This window comes from Otolemur garnettii, unplaced genomic scaffold (genome assembly GCF_000181295.1).
Source record: "Otolemur garnettii isolate 467f Iridium unplaced genomic scaffold, OtoGar3 scaffold00019, whole genome shotgun sequence".
Classification (NCBI taxonomy): domain Eukaryota; kingdom Metazoa; phylum Chordata; class Mammalia; order Primates; family Galagidae; genus Otolemur; species Otolemur garnettii.
This window is the reverse complement of record NW_003852414.1, coordinates 18,785,117-18,794,689: the sequence shown is the minus strand read 5'-3', so window position 1 is coordinate 18,794,689 and position 9,573 is coordinate 18,785,117. Positions and strand designations below refer to the sequence as shown.

General features: G+C 47.6%; 1 protein-coding gene across 1 annotated transcript in view; it reads right to left on the bottom strand.

Moving 5' to 3' along the window:
- The window catches only part of BEND7 (BEN domain containing 7), an 81,477-nt gene that overhangs the window by 11,723 nt on the left and 60,181 nt on the right, over positions 1-9,573 (bottom strand). The window lies entirely within an intron of this gene.

Genomic DNA, 9,573 nt, shown 5'->3' with positions numbered 1-9,573 from the left:
AAAAAAAAAGATTTCCAAAATAACAAAGATTAAAAAAAAAGATTTCACTTTTTTGTTGGCCATTCAAAATCAAATGCAGAGTTACACAAAAAGTGATGTCCTCCTGGTGGTTCCTATTTACTATTTATTTTGGGCACTCAGTCACTGCTCAAAATAAATAATCAGCGCTCGAAATAAACACCAATGCAGTTGGCGTCGTGGTGGAAGTTCCAATCTATTTTGAGTCAGCCCTTGCCCGCTGCCTAAGCTCCTAGCAAGGAGCTACCCTATGAAACACACAGAAACTCTGGAGGATCCTAGGACAGAACAAAAGGCAGGCAGGACAATTGTCTCAGGGAAGCGCGCACAGCGTGTGACCACGTAGGGTGTGGGTGTTGACATTTCCACCTCACGTTGCTTGGTCTCGAACACTTTTTAAGTTGTCTTTTCAACTTGCTCTCCGTAAGGTCAAGATCTAACACACGGTCACATCGCACTGCCTCTCTGGTATTTAACATATTGGTGATTTTAATGTTTTAAAAGGTTTCTTTCGAAAAGAAACAACAAAGGAAAATACTGACAGATTCGACTCCAGGACAATGTAAAATTTCTACGGAATGAAAAATAAACATTAGAATGAGAAAACGTAGTGGCATTCAAGATGACCCTGAAGGGTCAATATCTGTCACTGGATAAAAAGCTCATTCAGAAGTCCCCACGTATATATGGGCGAAGCATATTTAAAAGCATTAGGGAAAATGTTACACTGACAGATAAACCAAAGAGCTGCAAAATATACTTTATTCCTGTGAAGTTGGAAAAACAGGAGAAAGCAAATCCGTGGGGTTGTGGTACGTACAGACATGACTATCGGCATTAAAGGCAAAACTCTCTGGGGAAGTAAGAATACGATGTGACGAGAGACAAACTGGACTGGTAACCTCACCCCTCAAAGTGTATCCTAAGGAAATAATTTGAGAGAAGAAAAAAAGCCATCTATGTGATCTCCACTATTAACCAAATGGGAATAACCTCCTTGTGCAGGAAGAGTTAAATGCTATCAACAGGGCAGACAGATTTGAGGGGGCTAGTGAGGAAGTAGGGGGAAGGGGGAAGTAGGGGCTAGTGAGGAAGTAGGGGGAAGTAGAATCCCTTTGGGATTCTATTACAATAGTCTGAATTAATGAAGTATCTAGGGCCACGGTGGCTCACGCCTGTAATCCCAGTACTCTAGGAGGCCGAGGTGGGTGGGCTGCTTGAGCTCAGGAATTCCACAGCAGCCTGAGCAAAAGTGAGACCTGTCTCTACTAAAAATAGAAAAACTAGCCAGGTGTTGTGGTGGGCACCTGTAGTCCCAGCTACTCGGGAGGCTGAGGCAGGAGGACTGCTTGAGCCCAAGAGTTTGAGGTTGCCGTGGGCTATGACTCTGGGCAAGAGAGTGAAATTCTATCTCAAAAAAAAAGAAAAAGTATCTAAGGCCTCTCAAATAACTGGCATTTTGTGGTTAATCATATGCTATGGTAAGTAGAGAAGAAAGGAACTGTGTGTGATCTGAAAGGCCCTGGGAACCCAGCTGACACTAAAATCCTCACATACTCAAGTACTCCATATAAAACGGGGCAGTATTTGCATATGATCTATGCACATCCTCCATCTCCTTTAAATCATCTCTGCACTACTGGTAATACCTAACACAAGGCAAATGCTGTGCTCATAGTGATTATACTGTATTTTTGTTTGTATTTTTACTCTCATATTCCTATTTTCATTGCTTTTTTAAAAAAAAATATTTTCCATCTGTAGTTGGTTGAATCCATGGGTGTGGAGCATGCAGCAACAGGGCTGACTACATTGAGACAGCTCAGGGAAGGGGCCTGGCTGAAGGTGCTGGGTTGAGAGGCACGGATATATACAGTTGCTAAAATACCAAGAGAACAAACAGAAAGCACAGGGAACACCCTGAAAAGTGTGTGGGTCGGGGGCTTAGCCAGGGATGGTAAAAAGATGCTGACAAGAAGATGTGGACAGAGGTGGCCGTGCAGGAGCCACATGGTCTGGAGAGGCAGGAAGAGTGGCCTGGTGAAGGCCACCGTGGTGGTTCTTATTTTTTTTTTTTTTGGCTGGGGCTGGGTTTGAACCTGCCACCTCCAGTATATGGGGCCGGTACCTTACTCCTTTGAGCCACAGGCCCCACCCTCGAGTGGTGGTTCTAATGAAGAGGAAGGGCCAGGAGTCTGAGGGGCAGAAGGCAGTTTAGGATATGCCCGCTGAGGGTCAGCGAGGGCTGGTGGGTGGCCATAGGCAACACACCCGGGACACCTGATCCAGAGGTAGATGACCAGAGGGCAGGGGCTGAGAAGGGGGTGCTGAGGGAGGAGCCATGTGGTGGGAGGACACAGGTCCTAGGAGAAGAGAAAGGAACCCTGCTGGGGCCTGGTGGTTGCCCTGACAAGAGGGAAACGCCTCCGATGCCCAGCGCCTGTTTAGGACACTGGATGAGAGTGCTGGTCCAGGCCCAGGATTTTGCTGGACAATTCTGGCTGAAGAATCAGGATACAAAGCACTTGAAGATGCAGGCAAAGGCGTTGCCTGCAGTGGGTTAACTCACGCTTCCCCTTTCTGTCAACCCCAAAATCTGGGAAGGAAGTGAAGCCAGAAAAAGGCAGGTAGTCTTGGAGATAGTATAGAGATCGGGGAGCGGAGACAGCAACGGGGTCGGCCAGGAGGGGCCACGGAGCTGGAAGCACCCTCTGCCACACTGGAGGACAGGACAGCAGCTCGGGGCAGCATGTGAGAAGGCCACAGTGTGGCTGACAGCACAGGACGCAGATGTCACCGTGGATGAGGCCCAGAAACCATGTGGCTGGTGTGGACAGTAACAATTTGAGGATGACAACAGGGGGGACGGACAGCTGTGATAAGGGCTCTGGCAGGAATGCTCACTGCAGCCCCGGCTGGGCAGGGGTGATGGCTGGGAAGCAGAATCAAGATGGGGAGAATGGTGACCAGGCAGACATGGGGCCTGGGGGAGAAGCAGCCCCCACCTGGGGGACACGAGGGAGAAAGGGGAGACATGTCCCTGGAATGCTTTTAAATCTGACACTAGGTTATAAATAACTTCAAGGTCTTCATTTCTTTTGTCTCCCTCAAAGCACCTATCGGAGTGTCTTGTTCCGAGTAAGACCTCAATAAACATTTGATAAACAAACAAACATATCTTCCAGTTTTGTTTCTAATGGAAGCAAATACAGGAGCTCACAAATTCAGACTAATTAGGGAAAACAGTATATCTGAATTAGTAGAAAGTTTTAATTAACAGGACATATTTAAAGAAACAAGGCCTTATTACATTCAAATGCCCATAACAACGTTTACCAAAGAATTTCCAAAAAGTGCTTGAATTCCTGTTTTAATAAACAAAAAAGACCAATCTGTATTTAGCGGCCTAATCATTTACAGGAAAATGACTGAACGCACTGTCTCAGCAGGTAAACATCTCCTCCCTGGGAACACGACTTAGACAATTAACCTGCATTATCAGCTCCTTCCTTGGATCATGAAACGCCATGTGTCCAAAGCATCACACAAGGGAAAGTAGTGTTCCAAATTCACAAAGCCATCAGTGAAATGACTCCCATGTGTGGCAACAAGCAAGTTTAGGAGAGTGAGGGGAACCGGGACAGTCCTCTCCCACAATACCAGGGGCTTCAGATCACACCTTTCTTTTTCTTTTTCTTTTTTTTTTTTTTTGAGACAGAGCCTCAAGCTATCCCCCTGGGTAGAGTGCTATGGCATCACAGCAGCTCACAGCAACCTCTAACTCCTGGGCTCAAGCGAGTCTCCTGCCTCAGTGTCCCAAGTAGTTGGGACTACAGGCGCCCGCCACAACACCTGGCCATTTTTTGGCTGCAGCCATCATTGTTGTTTGGCGGGCCCAGGCTGGATTCAAACCCGCCACCTTAGGTGTATGTGGCTGGCGCCTTAGCCGCTTGAGCCACAGGCGCCGAGTCAGATCACACCTTTTAAACCTTGAGCCCAGGTATGCTGTCACTCACCAAAAAGGCAACCGTTTCCGGTTACTTTTTTTCTCCTTTGGTTAAAACTAAAGGGTTTCAACAGAAAGAAGCCAAGGAAATCACTGTCTCCTGGGTCTGTGTCTGAAGGCATTGCCATAGCCTTCTCGAAAAATACCAATACAGACAGATATTTCCATTGGGCACATTACATCCGAACTTAAAAGAGACTTTTAACTAGGATTTACCTGCTGAAAACAGAATCCTATTATCTCCATTATAATCAGAAACCAGGTCTGAGGAGAAGACCAAAAGCCTTTCAGCGCATGGGTCGGCAAACCATCAACAGGCTGGTGAATAGAGGGCTAGGGGAGTAGAACACATTTCTGTTGTCTGCACAGACTGTCATCGCATTGATCAGCAAACCGTCCACAGGCTGGTGAACAGAGGCTGGGGGAGCAGAATGCATTCCTGCCGTCTGCATGTATAGCTAGAGGTCGAGCTATTATCCTGGTAACAGTTCCATTAGGAGCAATGATGTGAAGAGAGGTATTGCATTAACGCACTGGGCTTCCTACTATGTTAATAGTGGGTCATTAAGAATCATAGTAGAATAATTTGAATTCATCTTTAGAATGCAATAGGTTCTAAAAAGAAATTTCCCTCCTTTCCTATTTTAGTATATTAAGGAGAAGTGAGGGCTAATTTAAAATGACTCCAAATAATTTGAAAGAGTGGAGTAAGGCCAATAATTACACTAAATAGAAAAGTTAAAACATCTCTGCTTAAGATTACTTGGGCTCCCAAGGCATGGGGAATATGTTAAGTCACCAGAGAAATGATAAGTGCTCCAACTGATTCATACCCAAATAATGACTTTTCCCAGAGGCCGGCATTCATGCGAACCCTGCCCTTTAATTGTATATAAATAATGAACCAGTTTGTGGTGGGGCTGGGCAGATCCTTCCCTGGGAATGTGGCTTTTCGTGTAATCACTGGTGAACACAGAAGCATGCAGCATGCAGCATGTACAACATGTTGGATGTGCCACTCCAAGGACAGGCCGACTGGCCGTGCACCCCAAACGGTGACCTATCCACAGAATAGTTACTAAGGGATTTTTATTCTGAGGGATTTTTTTTTTTTTTTTTTTTTGAGACAGAGTCTGGTGCTCTGGGTAGAGTGCCATGGGGTCACAGCTCACAGCAACCTCAAACTCCTGGGCTTAAGTGATCCTCTTGCCTCAGCCTCCTGAGTAGCTGGGACTACAGGTGCCCGCCACAATGCCTGGCTAGCTTTCCTGTTTTTAGTAGAGATGGGGTCTTGCTCTTGCTTAGGCTGGTCTCAAACTCTTGAGTTCAAGCAATCCTCCCATCTTGGCCTCCCAGAGTGCTAGGATTACAGGTTTGAGTTATCGCTCCTGGCCTCCTAAGGGATTCTAAATTTGGATTTTTCTGGTTATCTCAGCTGGGAAAAGCAGAATATGGTACAAACTTTGAAAGGAAGTCATCATGTCACACAGACACTTTCAGAAGCAGAAGTAGGTTAGAAGAGCCTTAATTTCACTGTGAAATCCTCTCAAAACTCTGGCCAGCGGTGACAGCCCAACTTCAGATACGGTGACTCAGTTTTAACTCGTGGTCGAACAGACAAGTGGAAATCAAGGTTTACATTTAGCAAAGCTGACAGCCAGGTCCTCATTAGATCTGCTGAACTCCTAGAGCTCATGAAAAGCTGCGGACAACAGTCACCACAATAGAGGCCCAGGTGACAAGCAGAGTGACCCAACTGGGGACGACTTGCAGCTGGGGACTCGCCAAAGAAGACAGCACCACGGGAAGCAGCTTGTCCTCAGATGAGTGAGTGTAAACAAGCAGTGTCCCTCCCACATCTTCCTCTGTCACCTGAAACTTCCCTTTGCTAAGCAGTTTATCCAGATCTCACCTGATCTTCACAATGACCAGTAGGGGTAATCGCAGGTGACAAGATCACAGTATGGGCAGGTTAAATGACTGGCCTGAGATCATGAAGCAAATAGGAATTATTTTCCACATAAACAACTTGATTTTTAACTAACAGTTGCGTATGAGCAGGTGGGTATTGTAAAGCAAACAAAACAAACATGGCTGAATTCTAAACACAGGCAAACCCACAGAGAAGTGAATGTGGCCACACCGGGGCTGAGAACAGCAGCGTCACCTCCAACCACACAGGTCTGCATTGTGGTAGACAATAGAAGCAGGAAGGGCGTGGGGTCTGGGCGGCCGGGGAGCACAGGCAGGGGGCTGTGTGTGGGAGCAGAGCTGTGGCTAGAAGGGTGCACACGGGTATTCTGAACTGAGACTTGATGACTCTGGCCCAAATTTTATGTGGTTCTAATAATAAGTTGTGTATGTCCTTCAATGATACCTGGTGCATCCCTTCCCTAATTTCAAGTTAAGTGGAAACAGATACCTTATAGGCTTGATCTCCATCCTGACACCTTAATGAAATAACAATGATGGTGGCAGTGAGAGGAGGGGAAATGGCCGGAATCAGGGATGGGGGGGGTCCTCCACATCCCGGGGCAAGTGCTCCTGGTCTCAGGATGGGTTCTCAGAACTCTGACTTTAGTGGACCATCTAGGGGGTCCAGACCTAACCTAAAATCTATATGCTATTCCTGAACTTGTAAGAGACTGATGAGTTGATCAGAGAGACAATGAATTCATGTGCGAGACGGGGCAGGATCCTCTTTCTGTATCTGAAACAGGAAGGTCTCAGGAAGGCCGACTGGTGAGCAGAGAGGATCAAGGGCAGTTGGTGGTGTGAGGGCCAGCCAGGCTGCAGATACCCATGGGGACCTGCCCACCCTGCCCGGGGCCCAGAGTGGGCAAGACTGCTGTGTACAGTGTCCCCTAAGCACAGCCTGAGCAAAGCAGCATTAGGTCCTCACACTCTGGGAAACAAGCCACAGACCACACCAAAAGACGAGAGCTGGCGATGACCGAAAGCGGGCTTGAGTGGCAGTGGGCAAAGCTAAAACATCACACAGTGTGAGGGACCGTGATGTACCACGTGCAAACCAGAACCAGGAGGCTCCGAGAAGGACCAGAGGAAGGGGCTGGGGAGGCACAGCTGAGGAAGGGGCTGGGGGGGGCACAGCTGAGGAAGGGGTGGGGGGGCACAGCTGATGTGCAAAGAGAAGCAGAGGCCTACACGGACCAAGGGCATGGCTCAGGGGACAGGGTGGCTCAGGGGACAGGACGGCTCAGGAGACAGGGTGCAGGTAACAGGGTGGCTCAGGGGACTGGGAGCAAGGTGCGGGCGAGGTCTCAGCAGCTCCACTCCAGCATTTCCACTGGGAGCACCACGAGAAATCTCTTTCCTAAGGGAATTTTATTTTACCCGGAAACCAAATAGCCTTTTGGAAGAGAGTGTTTTATACAGGTTGGAGTAAAGTCTGACTTTTTTTTGTAAGACGGTCTTGCTCTCTTGCCTGGGCTGGAATGTGGTGGCATCTTCATAACTCACGGTAATTTCCAATTCCTGGGCTCTGCAATCCTGCCTCCACCTCCCCAGTGCTGAGTGAGTAGCTTGGGCCACAGCCAAGTACCACCACACCTGGCTAATTTCCCTATTTTTTTGGAGCAACAGGGGTCTTGGTCTTACTTAGGCTGGTCTTGAATTCCTGGTCTCAAGTGACCCTCCCATCGTGGCCTCCCAAAGTGCTGGGATTACAGGTGTGAGCCACAGTGCCCAGCTTTGTTTTTTTAAAGACAGGATCTTGCTATGTGGCCCAGGCTGGTCTTGAATTCCTGGAGTTACACCATCCTTTGGCCGTAGTCTCCTGAGTAGCTGGACTTGGGCACACACTGCTCCCCAGTACAAATGTGACTCTTATTACACCACTGATGGCAACTGATTGCCTGCTCAGATGCCCCTTGGCTCAGCACCCTACGCAGGCCCTGGCCAGCTTCTCTGCTTTCCCGCTGCAGGCCTCGGGTCACCCACAAATCTGAGCAGCACATGGCGAGACACACAGTAGCAGTGATCTCCTGGGATGTGGTGGCTTCAGCACCTGTCATCGATCTCCAGCTCCTGCTGATTCCTATGAAGAGCAATTACAGTGGACGATGTTTTCTGACTCTGTATACAAACTGGGGAGTTCTTCATATTTGAACCTTGACCCCCCTTACTGTAAAAATAACAGGCAGTCATGTGGGAAGTATTTATCCAGTAACACAATGTGCCAGGACCACACTGGGTGCTCACAAGCCGAGCTGTCCTCAGAGCACTCACAGGTAAAAGCAAGAACGGTACAGGCGCACCTGCACTTTCAGAAGCCAAGTGCCCGGGACATGCAGAAGACACCTTGCCTGCTCTTGGATGGAGGGGGCTGGCTGGGGGTGGCTTTTGGATAAAATGATGGCTGGAGCTGAAACCAAAGAAAAAGGAGAGGCCAGAGTGGAGAAAGAAGGTGGAGAACACACCTTCAGAGTTACACCTGCAGGTGCCCTGGGGCCAGCAGAGCAGCAGCAGTCTCAGGCCACAAAGGTTTACGGTGGGGCTGGGGTGGGGTTTGGGTGGGAGGTGGTATGTGAAGCCACATCACCCGTATGAAAGTGTAAATGAGAGTCAATAACCGCTGTCGATAACCCTGAGCTCCACCAAAGTAAAGTGCAGAGCTGCTCCCAAAGGATCCTCCTGCAACCTGGGCCTGTAGGTTTCATGGAAAAGAAAGGAAGGGTAACAAAAGCAGGCCCTCTGCAGAGGGGCTCATGTGTACAAACAATGACACACGAGGAAATGATCCCCCCAACCCACAGACAGCAGATTCAAGAAAAGCAGGGTGAGCCTCCCCTAACTTAGGGGGACAGGTATGCCAAAATAATTATGTTTAGAATGATGAAGAAAAATAAAAAGGCCAATTTCACAATGGAATCAAATAGTAATTGTAAAAATTAAAAATACAGTAAGTGAAATTTAAAGACTCAAGGAACAGGATAATCACTACATGACAGTCACTGAATAGAAAAGACAGAGAGAGCTGAGGAATTACCCAGAACGCGACACGGACAGACGAGAGATGGGAAACCTAAGACAGGTTAAAAGACACACATGGGAAACCTAAGACAGGTTAAAAGACACACAGGACAGAGTCCAAAGGTCCAATAAACACTAGCGGATGTTTCAGAGGGAGAGAAGTAAAAGAAGGAAGGAAATGCAAAATTTAAAGAGATGGTAGAAGAAAAACCTCCAGGATCAATAAGCCACGAACTTTAGGTTCCAAGAAGCACAACGACCAAGCAGATTCATAAAAGTAAATCCACCCCTAGACCTGTAATGAAAGAATAGGAGAATGCTGAAGGCTGAGAGCCGGAAACAATGGGAGTGAAAGAAAGATCATGTAGGAAAGAACAGCAGGCTGATCGGATTCCAGCCACAGGTCGGTCCAGAGGACACTGGGGTATCTTTACATCGTAAACACAACATCATCCTCCATCTGTAATAAATGACCCAATTAAACTCCATGTCATCGTTGGTGGGGAGATAAAGAATTACTGAATGTTGTATTTATTTATTTATTTTTTTGAGACAGA